Raw genomic sequence first — 19929 nt, 5'->3', positions numbered from 1 at the left:
GGGCTTTGTTGCAAGGATAAGTTCCTGGGTTAGTGGTTCTGTTGTGTGGTATGTGGTTGTTGGTGAGTATTTGCTTCAGGTTGCGGGGCTGTCTGTAGGCAAGGACTGGCCTGTCTCCTTGTGACAGGCCAGTCCTTGCCTACAGACAGCCCCGCAACCTGAAGCAAATACTCACCAACAACCACATACCACACAACAGAACCACTAACCCAGGAACTTATCCTTGCAACAAAGCCCGTTGCCAATTGTGCCCACATATCTATTCAGGGGACACCATCACAGGGCCTAATAACATCAGCCACACTATCAGAGGCTCGTTCACCTGCACATCCACCAATGTGATCTATGCCATCATGTGCCAGCAATGCCCCTCTGCCATGTACATTGGTCAAACTGGACAGTCTCTACGTAAAAGAATAAATGGACACAAATCAGATGTCAAGAATTATAACATTCATAAACCAGTCGGAGAACACTTCAATCTCTCTGGTCACGCAATCACAGACATGAAGGTCGCTATCTTAAAACAAAAAAACTTCAAATCCAGACTCCAGCGAGAAACTGCTGAATTGGAATTCATTTGCAAATTGGATACTATTAATTTAGGCTTAAATAGAGACTGGGAGTGGCTAAGTCATTATGCAAGGTAGCCTGTTTCCTCTTGTTTTTTCCTACCCCCCCCCCCCCCCAGATGTTCTGGTTTAACTTGGATTTAAACCTGGAGAATGGTCAGTTTAGATGAGCTATTACCAGCAGGAGAGTGAGTTTGTGTGTGTATGGGGGTGGGGGGGATGTGAGAAAACCTTGATCTATGCAGGAAATAGCCCGACTTGATTATGTAAAGAGTTGTCACTTTGGATGGGCTAGCACCAGCAGGAGAGTGAATTTGTGTGGGGGGGTGGAGGGTGAGAAAACCTGGATTTGTGCTGGAAATGTCCCACCTGTTGATCACTTTAGATAAGCTATTACCAGCAGGACAGTGGGGTGGGAGGAGGTATTGTTTCATGATTTCTGTGTGTATATAAAGTCTGCTGCAGTTTCCACGGTAAACATCTGATGAAGTGAGCTGTAGCTCACGAAAGCTCATGCTCAAATAAATTGGTTAGTCTCTAAGGTGCCACAAGTACTCCTCAACTTGAAAACAGTTATCATATCCCCTCTCTGTTTTCTCCAGACTAAACAAACCCAATTTTTTCAGTCTTCCTTCATAGGTCATGTTTTCTAGACCTTTAATCATTTTTGTTGCTCTTCTCTGGACTTTCTTCAGTTTGTCCACGTCTTTCCTGAAATGTGGCACCCAGAACTGAACACAATTCTCCAGTTGAGCCCTAATCAGCGCTGAGTAGAGTGCAAGAATTACTTCTTGTGTCTTGCTTACGACACTCCTGCTAATACACGTTTCAGTTCCTGCATGCAACGCTGACTGTCTGGAGGCAAACTCCAGTAACCTAGCCTGTGGAGGGAGGGCTGATTCAGACTTGCCAGTGCTATACCAGTTCAAAAAGCCACTCATTCTCCCTCCGCATCCCAGCCCAGAATACCCCTGCCTCAGAAGGCTTTCCCTGACACGCATGAAGATGGCTTTGTTGTCTATGTGTTCACAGGGAGGGACAGTCTGTTCTGAAAAAGTGAGTGACTGGGGTGGTCCTGTAGCAAAGTCTATAGGAGGTATGGGCAGTCTGGTGCATGGTGCCTCCCATAAGGCTATCCAAGCCTGCACCAGGAGCTGAACAGACCTCCAGCAGCACGAGGTTCAGAGCTGGGGCATAAGCTCCTTCCTGTCAGTCTCTGCATTCAGCTCTGTACCAGGGAAGGGATGGCTTGGGGCTGGAGAGAGTCCATGTAGATAGCTCAAACCAGCCAGGTGCTGAAGGTCTCCTCAGCAGTGTATTAACAATGTAGACAGTTGAAAGTATTCTTTTAAATAACAATATTTATCTATTACGGTTGATTCTGCTGTTGTCAGGAAATGGGCCACTCTCATTACCACTTCAAAACTTATTTTTCCTCCCTTGGTATCCTGCTGTCAGTTGAATTGTCTCATTAGACTGACCTCGCACTTGGTAAAGCTACTCACATCTTTTCATGTATTTATATCTGCTCCTGTATTTTCCACTCCATGCATCTGATGAAGGGGGTTCTAGTCCACAAAAGCTTATGCCCAAATAAATTTGTTAGTCTCTAAGGTGCCACAAGGACTCCTCATTGTTTTATCTATTACTGTTGACTGTATTCAGAGTAACAGCCGTGTTAGTCTGTATTCGCAAAAAGAAAAGGAGTACTTGTGGCACCTTAGAGACTAACCAATTTATTAGAGCATAAGCTTTCGTGAGCTACAGCTCACTTCATGTACTGTACTGATGGGCACTGCAGCAAAAGAGAGGAAGGAGGGCTTGAATGCACAGATTGTAGTGGCTTGGCAGATTAGAATTTCCTGTCCTTTTCTCCTCAGAATTACATTATGGACTGTGACTGGGGACCTAATGGGGAGCCAGCTATGATCACTCAACTTGGGTGAACTGCAAAGAATGGGGCAGATGATCCTCATAAAGCTGGTGGATATTCCAATACTTAGATTTACCAAGCCAGCATAAAAACAGCTTCTTTATTACCTTACTGGTTACTCAGAAGTCCAGACAACACTGTTTCCTTAAAGTGATCCAGCCTCAGGCCTCCATCCAGGTACCTAAGTCAAATATGATGAAGATTCCGGAAAATCTTATTTCATCATATAAAAGAAAAGGTTCTACAAAGGATTGGACACATTACCTCCCAGGTTATTGAATGTTTCAGACCTTACCCAAATACACTCTACAGCCAATTCTTATGAATTAAACTAAAATTTATTAAAAAACAAAAGAGAGAGAGTATGGTTAAAAGATCAATATACATACAGACATGAGTTCAATTCACTGAGGTTCAGATTCATAACAGAGATGGTGAACTTTGTAGTTGCAAAGAGTTATTTTAGAAATAGTTCATAGGTTATAGTCCAAGGTCCAAATATCATATTCAGGGCGTACCAACATAACTAGGACCTCAGTCTTGCGACTCAAACTTCCCCTGACGAAGCCTAAGCAGATCTGAGATGACAGAATCAGGACCTAAGGATCTTTTATACAATTTCATGTCTTTTGACAATTTGGAGTTCCTCAGGGAACAAAAGGTAATTTAGGATGACTTTGAAGGAGGTCTGTCACCGGTACTTAGCTATAGAATTAACATAAGGCAATTTATTTGTTCCTCCACCATTCACAGATTATTTGCTATACATTTCAAAGAGAGATGATTACAGAGATATCCCTTGTTTACAATTCATTTAAACGGATGTTCTTTTGATCTCTGAATTATCAGAATACAGCAAAGACAGGGACTGTTGATTACATTGTTGACCCTACTCTAACATATGTAAATACACAAAAACACAAACATTATCTCCCCACTTGTCTTTTGAGGATTATTTATTTTGCAGGATGTTTAACCCTTTCTGGCCACCAGTCACATGGACCATACCCTGCTCCCATTGAAACTAGTCAGAGTTTTGCCACTTAATTGAATAGAGCAGGGACATGCATTAGGGAGATTCTGTATGTCTTTTCTAAATCTTAAGTTCCAGAGGGGGATTTCAGTATCTGTGTTAATTGCCCTGACTCTGCATTGTTGGTCCATCCTATTGATGTGGACACAGTGGCAAAATGAGGGCAGACACATGCATGGAATTAAGCATCAGGTGCAACTTTTATTAAACTTTAACGCAGGGGAGGGGTGCTACTTGGCCAACACTCATACTGTCCTATACCAGGCAGTTAATTGGTTCCAGTGTGGGGAATACAGGGCTCCTTACCATATAATGCATAATGCGGGGTAGGCTCTCCTCAGCCTACTCCCCAGGACTCAGCTCTCTCTGAGTCCTAGCACCCTTCCCCCTGACACAGGGGGGACAGAGGGTGCAGAAGGGTGGGGACATCAGCCCGCAAGAGGCACAAGGCTCTCACCCTATCGCATAAGCCCAAGGCCCATCATCAAAGTAACAGGTCTTTTACCTCTGGGAACCGTTCATTTTATTCTCTTAACCACCTGGAAGTCGTAATGAATAAACAACTCCACCCCAGTACCTAAGTTAGGTACTAAATGCATTCCTGCTTAACCCATTGTGGCTTGAAGGTGCTTTAAGGAAGGCAAAAAACTCTGTGGTCCTCTGCCAATTGGCCTGTGGGAGAAAAAATTCCTTCCTAACCCCCTAAACGGGCAATCGGCTAGACCAGCAGCATCTGTCTGGCCGGATTCCCATCCTTAGACCAGGTGGGTAGGAGCGGCTGTTGGAATGGAGTTAAAAGAAGCTCCACATGATCCCCATATCGGTTAAATCCTGGGAACTGAGGAATGCAAGCCAATCACCACCCTTCTCCCCAGCTGGCCAATGGGTGCCAGAGACTTCCGGGGGAGGAGCTACCTATTGTCCCTTGGCAAATGTCTCCTCCTTTTGCTGCTGGCCCCATCAATTTCCTCTACCCCCTGGTGCAAGTGAGTGGCATTTCTGAGGTTGCTGGTGGTGGTGATAGTGAGTTGGAGGGATAGCTTTGGGGTTTGTAGACAGATAGGGTTTGATAACTGGAGACATGCAACAGTCTTCATTGCAGAGAGGTGTTCCTTTAATCCAGGCTTCTGAGGGCTCAATCAAAAAACATCCCACCATTATTTCAGACAACCCATGTGTTTCAGTGTTCCTGACTGCTCCTAGATGTGAGATGGTTGTATCAGGAAAAAAGAAGGTTAGATATACAAGATGATAAAGAGGGGGAGAAAAAGGAAAGATCAGGAAAGAGAGAAAGGAGAAGTGGATGGGCGAGGAACCTTCTTTTTTAAAGCATTAAATATTAAACTCGTGAATTCAACGACCTGTTGATAATTATCATGACCACATAAGATACCAAAGCTGTTTGGTATTTAAGCCATGTATAGATTCAAAGATGAGTCACAAACCAGCTCTGATATTTTACCCTTGGGCTACAGTGGTGGAAGGCTTTTTAATATAAAGATCTCTTCCTTCTCCCTTCTGCCCCTAAGGCTTTCCTGTTCTCAGAAGGTTAATACCATTATGACAAGCAGATTGTTTTCCATAGATGCCTGAAGCCAAACATAGCATGAAGTTTATAGCTGGTGGGACCACCGATTATTACAGTCTTAATTATTTTCTAAAAAAATTAGTTGGGAGAAAATATATTGCTATTCAATAGCACAGGGAAGTTCCAAGTTCCCACTCCCAGGGAGTACCAGTTAAGAGGGGAAATCCATCTGGCCTTGCATTCCTATAAGAAGCTTTGAGCACAATTTTGTGCTGTTGATGGATGACTCGCCAACTGAACTCACTTTTTGAGCACCTTTTTATGAATAGGCAGTGTGTAACATGTTAGTGGGCTGGTTAGTGGACACTTGGGAGATGCAGGAGGGTGTATCCAATGGCATGAAACAATGTGAATCTACAGTAATATTGTGCTAGGTTTCCTTCCCCTGAAATTGGAGTCAAGCTCAAGGTATGGCAGATAATACCAAAGTGGGCTGCACTTTTCCTGAGAAAAGTATCCCTGATCTTGGAGTCACAAGCATCAAACACTGCTCTGCCTTTGGCTGGCATATTTCTAGAGTCATAGCCAGCAAGGTAACAGACCTGTCAGAACATCAAGAGTATTGCTCTGCAAATGTAGGTCCTATGACAGAGGATGTAATATTAGTAAGAACCTCTGCAAACTCTGACATGATCACCCTTCCTTCCTAGCCCCCTTTCTTCCTTGTATCAATGGATCTTAGAAGCATCACTGTCTTTAGAACAGTTTAGGATGCTGAGTAAGAACATATGCTTAGTGCCCTTAGCCTTTCCCATTTTCTAGCCTGTCCCTATTCACTGTCTGGTGCACCCACCCACCCCGCTCCCAGGAGACTACACTCACTAGTGTGCAGTGCAGGGATCACACTGTGAAGGATGTCCATTTCTACAGGGGCTCCATTAGGTGGAGAAAACAGGAGGATGAACCCGTTGGCTGCGGCTCTTGCTTCCTGCACACGCTTGCTGTAGTATAACATCTTCTCCATTTGAGTCCTTTTTATTTTCTCTTGCCTTCATCCCTCCTTTCTCCAGGCTGGGATCAATGGGTGGAGAGCAACATTTATCTTAATGGGTAGAGCAGGAACATTCCGGTCACATAATTGCCATGAATGCTGCTGAGTGTACCAGACGGTACCAGTTTGTGCTGATATTTTTCCAGAGTGTGCCAACAATAGGCGGCTGCTGCATGAGCAGAAATTGCTTCATTTTTGTGTGTGTTCACATCTGTATTTGATTTTCAATCAAGACTTGGTTGGTGAAAGGCCAACTAATCTACAGCGCTGAGTTTTTTCTTCGAAGGGCTAGTTTGAGCCAAGTTTAGAACCATGGAAGTAGTGTTGTTGTTTTTTTTAATTGAGAACTGTTGGACATAGAATTTTCAGATGGATCATTGGGGAAATTTTTGTTATTATTTATTTACTTATATTGTGGCAGTGCCTAAGAGCTCCAGTCATTGACCGAACCTCATTGTGCTAAGCGCTGTACAAACACAAAACAAAAAGATGGTTCCTGCCCCAAAGAGTTTACAATCTGAAGTCCTTCGGGTGAGATGCCCACCTAAACTGACCCCGTCATCTGTGCGCTCTAGTCATGAGAGTGGGTATAATTTGAGCTGGGTGAAAACTGATGAAGAAGTTTTCACAGGATTTTGTCTGACATTTTTGGTATTTTGTTTGGGATGGAGTCCTTACACGCCCCCAGGTTTAGCTTTTCTGTGAAATTCGATGAAGTGGCTGTTTTTCTTTGAGGATGCCTGAAAATTCAAATGTAAAATTATAAATTTCAGCATTACACAAAATTGGCCTATTTTCAATCAAGTCCTCACCACAAAATATATTACATTTGGGGCATAAGAGGCCTTGTTTTCAAGCTGGTACCAAAATGAAAAAACATTCCTATTTCCCATAGTTCATCTTTTGCTGCAATTATACTATGAATTACAATAATATAAAACACTTAACAATGCCTAGCACAACTTTCCAAGGAATATTCTAACATTGTCTTTCCTGTCATTTATTTGTCCAAGTGACAATCTCCATTTATATTAGGCTCATTTTTTAAAATAGAGCGTTTAGTTTGGAAGTGCATTTAGTGCGGTTGAAAGATGCTGGACTGACATCCTTGGTGAATGAAGCTCTTTCTTTATGCAGAATGGGGGGAAAAAGCACACAGGTTAAAAAGTAATAAAATAACCAAAATAATTTGTAGCACTGTAGTATGCTGTAGAGTTGTTCACCATTATACAACAGTCAATGTTATAAAGATGCTTTCCCCATACTGACTTGCTGAAAGGCCTCGTTGTTGCTTCTCTGGAAGAGCTCCCTCTATAGATGAGCTATGGTAGTTGAGATTCATGATAAAATAATCATTTATCTTTCTGCTGCCTGTACCAGCTGTGGTAGTGATTTTTGGGAGGTGAGTACATATCTGGTAGGAATTAAACTGAGATTGCCTCGCTTTCATGTCAGACAGGTCATTGAACACCCGTTCACTCCCTAATAAATTCCACCTGAGCTGGATTTTTAATTTGTGGCCAAAAAAAAATGAGACCTTGATATTTCCCATCTCCTATCCATGTGGCTTTCCTTAGAGAGAAAACATAGGACCTGATTCTCCACTCCCTTTCATCTTGTGTCATCATTTACTGGTGCACCGCAAAGTGTGTGTAAACACTGCCTCAGTCAGAATGCTTGTGTTTTATACCTACTTTTTCTCTGATTTTTTTAGGGGAGTAAGTGACAGCACCAGGTGAACGGTTAGTGGAGGACCAGGACTCCTGCCATGTCTTTGGCATCCATGCATAAACTGTGAAATGATGATAAATTTAATAATGTGGCTCTATTAAATAGCTGCAAGCGAAATGTGTGTGCATGTGTGCACACATAGGTTAGGCTGTGTCCCAAGGGAAAATTATTTGTATTGCAGTAGGGCACAAAATATGTTAGGTTCTGTATGGAATACATATGGATGTAGGAATGCACCGTCCATGCTCTGAAAAGCTTATAGTCTAAACATTATAAAATTTAATGATGTGGCAATATTGAATAGCTGCTTAGTTGCCAGGACAACTCCTTTTGGGTCTAGTAAGTAAGCACATGTTGGAACTGGCAGACACTCTTCCTTCAGCAGGAACACAGCTGTATTTATTATTTTACTGATGCTCCCTCTAGTGGTACCTCTTGAATATGATGAGTGTTACCTTTTGTCATTAAGCATGGTGAGGGTTTTATTCTTTTTACTGTACTGTGATACCTTTCAACAAGTTTGCTGAAGCCTTTTTTCCCCTAAAAGGACATGGCTATGAATGAGGGTCTAGTTCTACCACCCTTATGTTGGAAAGTATGTTGCAACTAATCCTTTAATACTACTTGTTGTAATAGCTACTACTCACTAGAAGAAGCTAGTAGCTTAAATGTTTGTGAGATTATAGACTGACCATAATATCTTCAATCATATGCCAAAAGCTGAACGTTAGTTTGAATAATTGACAATCTGGATAACGAAGTCTCTCATTCTACATTTGATTAGTCACATTTTGGCAGGTGGAGAGCTCAGTCATACTCTTTGCACGTAAAGCTGCTAGTTTATTTCCCATCAGTAATTGCCTGGGTCAGTCCTGCAAGTCTGGATGTTTTAAAAAATGTAATAGGTTGAAGACTAAGTATATTTCAGGAGCTTTCTGCACCATGGTTTTGTGTAGCAGGCCAAATGATGAAAATTGGCAGTCCTGATTGTATAGGGAGTTAACTAACTGCCTGGCTATTAAAGAAGGCCCGTTGGAGTTGTCGGTAGCAATCATTGCTAACACATGCCTGGTTATGATGCCATCAGCTTAGGTGACTACATATGAGTGAAACATTCATTTAGAATTTGTATTTTTAAATGAATTTATTACTGTTGGGGCAGATTGGCAGACTTGTTTCTTCCAGATTGAGGTGGCAGTACACAAGGGAGGTTTTAAAGGTGCTTGCACCCCATATCCAGTTCAATGCTTGGCATTTTTGATGAGCTTGCACAGTATGGTACACCTTCTGTAATACACATTAGCATGTATTGGTGTCTTCCCTGCAATGGTTGAAAACATGCCTCCTTCGGTCTGAGTTTCATGTGCATATCCAGTGTATTTTCCCCTCCATATGACTCGTGCACCTCTGTGCAAACATATAACCTGTGATTTTTGGTTTTCTTTTTGAAGTCTCCTTACTTCTGCCACACTCAGCCTGCCGCGAAAAAATAGTTTTTGTTGTTGTTTTTTAAAGAAAAAATACTGAACTTCTGTTTGCCTCATTTTTGATTGAACAGAGCCCTGTGTGTTAATCCTCCTCTATACAATGGAACTCTGTACAGTAAACATTAGCTAAGCGACTCCTTATTTAGAATCATTCATCACCATGGCACAATCTCATGTGTACAAGGCAGATTTACATCAGTGAAACTGAGAAACCAAAACAAAGACCTTATGATCTGAGGGTGGGTGGTTATTATTTATGGAGTGTCAGCAATGTGCTAAGGACTAGGTTAAAATCATGGATTCATTTCAAAGCCTGGATCACTCTTCAGTGGTGCTGGTGGCACTGTGTCAGACCACAGAATGCTGCTATAGGGAGGAGAATGGGAGAATGTGTCCAGCACCTCAGGGCTAGATTCACAAAGGGACTTAGCCTAAATGCTACTGTTGGCACCTAAAAATGTAGGCACTACTAGCATTCACAATACCCCCATCCAGCTTTCCCCTAACCCTGAGGGTGCCTAAAATTCCTGTTTCCACTGTTAAAGTCCCCAAGGTACTTAAATTTTGGCAGCTGGGCATGTGCATAGCTGCTTCAGTTCTATCATCACCTAGCATCTTGGTCCCAGGAGGGATGCTTAGATTAGGTTTTTCCCTGTCTAGCTTGCCTTCAAGGCCCAATCCACTAATCAGTGGGCCAGAGAACAAGTGAGAATGACTTGATAGCCCAGTAGTTAGGGCATTCGCTGAGGAGGTGGGAGACCTAAGTCCCAGTTCCAGTGATTGTTTAATTATTTATACAGAGTGAAACAGCTTCAACAGGAGAGATTAAGAGAGTTTTATCCCAGAACACTCAATAGTCCAATGGTCAAGGCATTCTGCCAAGAGATAGAAGATGTGGGTTCAAATCCCTGCTCTATGTCAGGAAGTAAGGGGATTAGAAACTGCTTGCTGGCTCCTGTGAATCACATTCTGATGCACCTACCTCTCCCTTGCATTGCACAGGGATCCTGAGGCCTAACTGAGGGCTGCTGATACCACTGGGCAGAGTGCCTGAAAGCTGGGTGCGGCAATGCTCAGCCCGGCAGTGCCTAAATCTTTAGGGTACGTCTACACTGCAATAGCCCCATAGCCCAAGCCCTGTGAACCCAAGTCAGCTGTCCTCCCCGGCCAGTTGGGGCACTGCTATGGGTCTTTTATTGCACTATTGACTTACCCTTAGTCTCCTCAAAAGGCATGTGGTAAACGTCAGTTGTGCATTGGCCCCTTCTGATTTACCTTTCAGATGATGAGGCCGTGGCTCGTGGAGACTTGTGGGCTACGATGGATGGCAAATTGGGTTAAAATAAAAAAAAAGGAATCTCTGTGATCCTTCCTCATTTTATACCTCCGCTTAACAGGGCCTAGCCAGGTGGCGAACTGGACCCTCCCAGGATTGGGAAGCCACAGTGATAGCTTAAAGTCTCTCTTGCCCCTCCAGGTTTTTTTGAACTTGCCACAGTATTTGCCTGAGCAGTTACCTATTTTGCCCAAGCAAACTAGATGCACTCACAAATGCAGTAGGTGCAGCTAAGTTGAATTGAAACTAAAGTCCATGGAGCTTATCATTTTCCCCATTTTAGGAGTCCCAAATATATATGTTCACTTCTACCATTTGACACAGTTTACAGAGAAAGCAGTACAATGACCAGACTTTGAGGTTGCTACCCAGGGGGCTCAAACCCACGGGTCACACTCAGGCTAGGTTCACTAAGAGCTCCGCTTGCGTAAGAACTGCAGGGTTTCGTGCACAGTGATGTGACATCAGCTAAACAAATGTATTACACAGCTCATTCACAAAACCTCTGCTTTACCATGGAGATGGTGGCTAAACAGTCAGTTGCTAGGCAATGAGAAGCATTACCAGAGGCTGTGTGCACTAGTGTTTTTTGTTAGAGGAGAAACTGCAACTCTTGGCTTGTGGGAGTTCTTTTGGTTTCGTAGGCATTTCTGTTTGGTGAGTGTCCCCAGCTGCAGCACACCCTTTCAGAGAGGGCCTGACTCATGCTTTTAGCTGCCACAATGAATCTGTTTTCCTAAACAAAATTAAATGTGCTGTGTTTGCTCATTAGGGAGACTTAAATTCAGACGTCTCTGAGCAACCAGGAAATATGTAAAAAGAAAAGGAGGACTTGTGGCACCTCAGAGACTAACAAATGTATTTGAGCATAAGCTTTCGTGAGCTACAGCTCACTTCATCAGATGCATTCAGTGGAAAATACAGTTGGGAGATTTATATACATAAAGAACATGAAACAATGGGTGTTACCATGCACACTGTAATGAGAAAAGGAGGACTTGTGGCACCTTAGAGACTAACCAATTTATTAGAGCATAAGCTTTCGTGAGCTACAGCTCACTTCCTCAGATGCATATCGTGGAAACTGCAGCAGGCTTTATATATACACAGAGAATATGAAACAATACCTATTCCCACCCCACTGTCCTGCTGGTAATAGCTTATCTAAAGTGATTTCCAGCACAAATCCAGGTTTTCTCACCCTCCACCCCCCCACACAAATTCACTCTCCTGCTGGTGATAGCCCATCCAAAGTGACAACTCTTTACACAATGTGCATGACAATCAAGCTGGGCTATTTCCTGCATAAATCCAGGTTCTCACATCCCCCCCACCCCCATACACACACAAACTCACTCTCCTGCTGGTAATAGCTCATCCAAACTGACCACTCTTCAAGTTAAAATCCAAGTTAAACCAGAACATCTGGGGGGGGGGGGGGAGGAAAAAACAAGAGGAAACGGGCTACCTTGCATAATGACTTAGCCACTCCAAAAAGAAGCCCTTGAGGAATTCCACCATGATTTCAACAATTTCCATCCCACCACCAACCTCAGCCTGGTCCAGTCCACACAAGAGATCCACTTCCTGGACACTACAGTGCTAATAAACAATGGTCACATAAACACCACCCTATACCGGAAACCTACTGACCGCTATTCCTACCTGCATGCCTCCAGCTTTCACCCTGACCACACCACACGATCCATCGTCTACAGCCAAGCTCTGCGATACAACCGCATTTGCTCCAACCCCTCAGACAGAGACAAACACCTACAAGATCTCTGTCAAGCTTTCTTACAACTACAATACCCACCTGCAGAAGTAAAGAAACAGATTGATAGAGCCAGAAGAGTTCCCAGAAGTTACCTACTACAGGACAGGCCTAACAAAGAAAATAACAGAACGCCACTAGCCGTCACCTTCAGCCCCCAACTAAAACCCCTCCAACGCATTATTAAGGATCTACAACCTATCCTAAAGGATGACCCAACACTCTCACAAATCTTGGGAGACAGGCCAGTCCTTGCCTACAGACAGCCCCGCAACCTGAAGCAAATACTCACCAACAACCACATACCACACAACAGAACCACTAACCCAGGAACTTATCCTTGCAACAAAGCCCGTTGCCAACTGTGCCCACATATCTATTCAGGGGACACCATCACAGGGCCTAATAACATCAGCCACGCTATCAGAGGCTCATTCACCTGCACATCCACCAATGTGATATATGCCATCATGTGCCAGCAATGCCCCTCTGCCATGTACATTGGTCAAACTGGACAGTCTCTACGTAAAAGAATAAATGGACACAAATCAGATGTCAAGAATTGTAACATTCATAAACCAGTCGGAGAACACTTCAATCTCTCTGGTCAAGCGATCACAGACATGAAGGTCGCTATCTTAAAACAAAAAAACTTCAAATCCAGACTCCAGCGAGAAACTGCTGAATTGGAATTCATTTGCAAATTGGATACTATTAATTTAGGCTTAAATAGAGACTTGGAGTGGCTAAGTCATTATGCAAGGTAGCCCGTTTCCTCTTGTTTTTTCCTACCCCCCCCCCAGATGTTCTGGTTTAACTTGGATTTTAACTTGAAGAGTGGTCAGTTTGGATGAGCTATTACCAGCAGGAGAGTGAGTTTGTGTGTGTATGGGGGTGGGGGGGATGTGAGAACCTGGATTTATGCAGGAAATAGCCCAGCTTGATTGTCATGCACATTGTGTAAAGAGTTGTCACTTTGGATGGGCTATCACCAGCAGGAGAGTGAATTTGTGTGGGGGGGTGGAGGGTGAGAAAACCTGGATTTGTGCTGGAAATCACTTTAGATAAGCTATTACCAGCAGGACAGTGGGGTGGGAATAGGTATTGTTTCATATTCTCTGTGTATATATAAAGCCTGCTGCAGTTTCCACGATATGCATCTGAGGAAGTGAGCTGTAGCTCACGAAAGCTTATGCTCTAATAAATTGGTTAGTCTCTAAGGTGCCACAAGTCCTCCTTTTCTTTTTGCGAATACAGACTAACACGGCTGCTACTCTGGAAACTGTAATGAGAGTGATCACTTAAGGTGAGCTGTTACCAGCAGGAGAGTGGGGGGTGGGAGGGAACCTTTTGTAATGATAATCAAGGTGGGCCATTTCCAGCAGTTGACAAGAACGTCTGAGGAACAGTGGGGGGTCAGGGTGGGAGGAATAAACATGGGGAAATATTTTTACTTTGTGTAATGACCCATCCACTCCCAGTCTTTATTCAAGCCTAAGTTAATTGTATCCAGTTTTCAAATTAATTCCAGTTCAGCAGTCTCTCGTTGGAGTCTGTTTTTGAAGTTTTTTTGTTGGAGAATTGCAACTACGCTACCAGCACTCCCAGCTATCTTCGACACACCACTGACTTCCTGAGGAAACTACAATCCATCGGTGATCTTCCTGAAAACACCATCCTAGCCACTATGGATGTAGAAGCCCTCTACACCAACATTCCACACAAAGATGGACTACAAGCTGTCAGGAACAGTATCCCCGATAATGTCACGGCAAACCTGGTGGCTGAACTTTGTGACTTTGTCCTCACCCATAACTATTTCACGTTTGGGGACAATGTATACCTTTAAATCAGCAGCACTGCTATGGGTACCCGCATGGCCCCACAGTATGCCAACATTTTTATGGCTGACTTAGAACAATGCTTCCTCAGCTCTCGTCCCCTAACTCCCCTACTCTACTTCCGCTATATTGATGACATCTTCATCATCTGGACCCATGGAAAAGAAGCCCTTGAGGAATTCCACCATGATTTCAACAATTTCCATCCCACCATCAACCTCAGCCTGGACAGATCCACTTCCTGGACATTACGGTGCTAATAAGCAATGGTCACATAAACACCACCCTATACCGGAAACCTACTGACCGCTATTCCTACCTACATGCCTCCAGCTTTCATCCAGACCACACCACACAATCCATTGTCTACAGCCAAGCTCTACAATACAACCGCATTTGCTCCAACCCCTCAGACAGAGACAAACACCTACACGATCTCTATCAAGCATTCTTACAACTACAATACCCACCTGCTGAAATGAAGAAACAGATTGACAGAGCCAGAAGAGTACCCAGAAGTCACCTACTACAGGACAGGCCCAACAAAGAAAATAACAGAACACCACTAGCCATCACCTTCAACCCCCAACTAAAACCTCTCCAACGCATCATCAAGGATCTACCTATCCTGAAGGACGACTCATCACTCTCACAGATCTTGGGAGACAGGCCAGTCCTTGCTTACAGACAGCCCCCCAACCTGAAGCAAATACTAACCAGCAACCACACAACAGAACCACTAAGCCAGGAACCTATCCTTGCAACAAAGCCCGTTGCCAACTGTGTCCACATATCTATTCAGGGGACACCATCATAGGGCCTAATCACATCAGCACACTATCAGAGGCTCGTTCACCTGCACATCTACCAATGTGATATATGCCATCATGTGCCAGCAATGCCCCTCTGCCATGTACATAGGTCAAACTGGACAGTCTCTACATAAAAGAATAAATGGACACAAATCAGACGTCAAGAATTATAACATTCAAAAACCAGTTGGAGAACACTTCAATCTCTTTGGTCACTCGATTACAGACCTAAAAGTTGCAATTCTTCAACAAAAAAACTTCAAAAACAGACTCCAACAAGAGACTGCTGAATTGGAATTAATTTGCAAACTGGATACAATTAAATTAGGCTTGAATAGAGACTGGGAGTGGATGGGTCATTAAACAAAGTAAAACTATTTCCCCATGTTTATTTCCCCCCCTTCATCCCCCCACTGTTCCTCAGAGGTTCTTGTCAACTGCTGGAAATGGCCCACCTTGATTATCACTACAAAAGGTTCCCCCCCCCACCCCGCCCCGCTCTCCTGCTGGTAATAGCTCACCTTAAGTGATCACTCTTGTTACAGTGTGTATGGTAACACCCATTGTTTCATGTTCTCTATGTATATAAATCTCCCCACAGTATTTTCCACTGAATGCATCCGATGACGTGAGCTGTAGCTCTCGAAAGCTTATGCTCAAATACATTTGTTAGTCGCTAAGGTGCCACAAGTACTCCCTTTCTTTTTGCGAGTACAGGCTAGCACTGCTGCTACTCTGAAACAGGAAATATGTGTTAGGGGTTAGAGCTTTATTCATCTTTTTTTAAAGCTCAGGGGAAACATTTGAAAGAGCAGTTTTAAAAAACACACCCAGTGGATTCATTCTCCTGGTATGAGTAGAAATGCACACCACAAGGAGCTGGCTTGTTGGATATTCAGTAGTGGTTTGCAGGCCTCACTGAGAGCCGAAGAAGATGGTCTGAAGTGTGGCATTAGAATTGCACAAAGCAAAGCAGGAAGGAATAGGAAATGTTAAGGAACTGAGCTTTAAACAGCATTCCAAGTTAGTGCTGGTGAAAGGTGGACCACTTGCAGACAGAAGCTCTGTTCAGTTCTACAAAGCAGGTACAATGTGGGCACTGAGAGCACCAGCCTCCCCCACTCTTCCCAGCCAATGTTTCTCCCATACCTGTGGTTGCAGGAAGTTTAGTACTGACTCCATGGCTTCCTGGCATGTCCATGGCTCCATGTCAAGTCTCTAGTCCTTCTCGTTCCTGGGCCCCCCGTTAAGGCTTCCATCAGTGGTAATAGTCGATGCCATTTCTGATGGTGGCTAGCGTTTGTGACATGGATGTGCTTTCCCTAAAGGCTGGATTAATACCACAGATTCCTTTTACATAGGAAGAGCCACCAGAGAGTAACAACTTGTGGCCACTACTGAAAAGGGACAAATTTAGACAAGGGCAAACTGTGCAACTGATGCAAAGATAAAGTGTAAGGGTAGCATTCTGGAGAGAGAGCTGAAGTCTGAAGCAGCATCCAAGCTCTTAATTGATCAGTCTGCTATAATATTGCATAACTGTTAAGTGACAGAAGTCATAAAACTGAGCAAGCAGTTAGAACCCCAAAAGTAGCATTTTGATTTCATCCAAGTTTCATATAAAACAATCAAACAAACAAAAAATGCATTTACATCAAGCATGCAGATGGAATCATCTGAAAGACTCTGAATAGCATGTATTCTTGGTGTAGATAGAGCACTGCAGAAGGAAAAGTATATATGAGAATCTCCCAGGCCACCTAACAATGTTATAATGAATAAACCCCAATATTTAATAATCTCAGCTACAAATAGTGCAGTGAACCATAAATTCTGGAAACAGATAAGCCCTATTTTGGTATATATCTTGCCCATCCCAGCTTGCCAGTGCAGGATTGTTCCATATGGTATATTTCCTACTGCCTTGTCCTTCTGTTTTTTAGTGTCTCCAGTGATGAGGTTTCAGTCACTTCCCTTGGAAATCTATGACCCCGATAGAATTAAAATGACAGAGAATCCAAGAAGGAGATTTGAGAAACTCCCAACACTGCATTCATGATTCCGTCAGAGATAATTGTCTCTAGCCCCAGGAAATAGGTAAATTTGGTGGGAAAAACTACTGTGGTCATAAAACCACTGGAAGGCAGTAGGAGTAGTTCTATTTTCATAGCTATTATTTTCTTATATGGTGGATTTTTATCCCACCCTTTGAAGAGAGATTCTTTATCACAATAGATATTAATTAGCAACAAGTGTTATTGCTGGGTAGAAAACAAACCTTGAGTTTCTATTCTTAACAAAACCCCTTTGCCTTTTTTCTGTACAAATCTTGAGTCCTTTGAGCAGAAAATCAGTGTGGAATTTGCTGTCTCTGCATTAAGAATGCATTTCAGCCATTCCTGAAATCCTACTTCCCACCACACATACAGTAAGCAAAGTGGATACTTTTCACTTGTGCTCTTGAGGGATCCATAACTCAGAAGTGGGGGAGAGCGGAATAACAAGGGTGTTTCTGGCACTAACATACTTGACATATATCCAGTGCCAAGAGCAACAATGACAACTTGAACTGCAGCTCGTATGCCAAGCTATTAAATGTACCTTTGCTACAGCGCTTGCCTCACCTTTCAGTCGTAAGAATAACATCAGGTCTTCAAATGATAGGGTACAGTCTCTTACAGATGTCACACCTCGGGAAGATAGATCTGCAGCCTAATTTGATTGATTTTTAAAAAGAGGTACTGTGAGCCAATGGATAGTGCACTAGACTGGGACTCAAGAGATCTGGGTTCTATGACACTGTCCTGCTGTATAACCCTGAGCAAATAACTTCACTTTTCTGTGTCTCAGTTTCACCTTCTGTAAAAGGTGGTTAATGATTCTTGCTTTGTAAGTACTTTGAGCTGTGGATGAAAAATGCTGAGTAAGAGCTACACATGATTTAACTTTTAAAAATTAAGTAACGCTTTTTAATGTGTGGACCTTTATTTTTTTGGGATAGACCACTGACTCAGAATACCTTTCAGCTGAAATTTGCATATGCAAAACTGAGCCTAATTGGTGTTCTGCTAAAGGCACAAATGTGCACATGGAATCCTGGAAATCTGGACCTGAAGAACCAGGTCTCATAAAGGAAGGCAGTTTAACCAAGTGATTAGTGTATGGACTCCATGGTATATCTGTAAATCACACCCCAGCTAATGTTTGCCGTGTTGTAGCCATGTTGGTCCCAGAATATTAAAGAGACAGAATGGGTGGGGTAGCATCTTTTATTGGACTAACTTCTCTTGGTGAAAGAGACAAGCTTGGGAGCTAAACAGAGTTCGTCTTCAGGTCAGTGCACAGCTGATGATATTTTTCCTTCTTTTGGCCTGGGAATCTCTTGTCACTGAAAAATGCACAGACTGGAGCAGTGGCCAGGTTGAAGGAGCTGAATTTAATTCCCAGCTCTGTGTGCACTTCAACCTCAAAGTCTGATTACTCAGACACAGTCCCTCAAATGCCTCTCACTGAAGGGTCCTAAATGAATACCTGTTGAATGTTACTATTTCCAGATAATTAGCTCTTGGAGCCAAATCTTCAGAGGTATTTTCATGCCTAACTCCCACTGAAATCAATGGGAGCTAGCTGCCTAAATACCCTGGGGGATCTGGGCTTCAGTCCTAAACATGGTGTCCTACATCGAGCTAAGGGATTCCAAAACGTTATGTCCTATATCAAGGTCTCTGTGAAATTCTGTTTCTCATTTTTAAAATGCTATTACCTCACCTACCTTGTCTCCCTAATAAAACAGACATGGCAGAATTCTCATCAAAAACTTCCACACCTGCTGGGCCCACAGGCTGCATCTGGTTCTACATTACAATGAAAGCCCAAGCTACAAAATTCAGATTTCAAACAGCCCAAAGTTTGTAGGTGTTTAGATCTCGTCTTTTAGTTTGAGACATTATCAGGAGAGAGGTCATCTTAATAACTCTTGATCCATCTCTAGTATACTGTAACTAAGTAATTTTTGCTTGGGATTCTGTCATTATCTGTTGGGCATGGAGTTCCTCTAAACCACAACCAGCCTCAGCCTCTGATTTTCTTCTCAAGCACAAGACCCCTATTGCTGCACACCTCCTCTCTCCTTAGTGGGAGAGTCACTGCCTTCTCCTGACAGTATCTGTTATATGGCTAAAAATAAAATCATCATTAATCTTCTTATTTCAAAGGGTTCCAAGATGGACTACAAGATCTGGCCTTATCTGATACAACTTTAGTGAAGATGATTAATGTTGGACAATAATGAAGACAAAAATGGATCTCATTTACACATGGCCTCTTGTAGAAGAATTCAAAAGTTTATCGTAATTTATTACTAAGGAATGTAAGAATCATTCATTCAGTTGTTTATTAATTGCTACCAAATCCATCCACAATGTAATACAGCACCACATCCATCTTTCAGAGAAAACACACAGTATGAAATAATCGTATATTGTTTCCTGCTTGTTTTGTACAAGGGAACTAAGTTCTTACTCAAGGTTTGCTGTTCTGCATTAAGCTGCAGTGGCCTAGTGAATAGTACCCAGTCCTGGAAGACAGCAAACCTGAGTTCTGCTCCCACATCTGTCACTAACTTGCTATGTGAACTTGGGCAGATTCATGTATTTTGGTTTCCCCATTTGTACAATGGAGGTATTTCTGCTTGCTTGAAGGATGGAGGGTACATTGCAAGTGGGAAAAGTTTGGAGCAGGACACAGGAAATCCGTCTGTGTTCACATGGCTAGAATGCTACTCTGCAGTTATAACAGTTCTTTAATTGTTGATCTAGTATAGAGACAGTTT

General features: G+C 43.0%; 1 long non-coding RNA gene across 1 annotated transcript; it reads right to left on the bottom strand.

Moving 5' to 3' along the window:
* Positions 1-2866: 2866 nt before the first annotated feature.
* Positions 2867-17904, bottom strand: LOC140896863 (uncharacterized). Its single transcript, XR_012154627.2, has 3 exons — positions 17723-17904; positions 16248-16427; positions 2867-6857 (listed from the first exon to the last, which is right to left on the bottom strand). It is a non-coding gene; the product is annotated as an uncharacterized LOC140896863 (long non-coding RNA).
* Between the last annotated feature and the right edge of the window lie 2025 nt (positions 17905-19929).

This window comes from Lepidochelys kempii, chromosome 13 (assembly GCF_965140285.1).
Source record: "Lepidochelys kempii isolate rLepKem1 chromosome 13, rLepKem1.hap1, whole genome shotgun sequence".
Classification (NCBI taxonomy): domain Eukaryota; kingdom Metazoa; phylum Chordata; order Testudines; family Cheloniidae; genus Lepidochelys; species Lepidochelys kempii.
The sequence above is the reverse complement of the archived record's forward strand: the minus strand, read 5'-3'. Positions and strand labels throughout refer to the sequence as shown.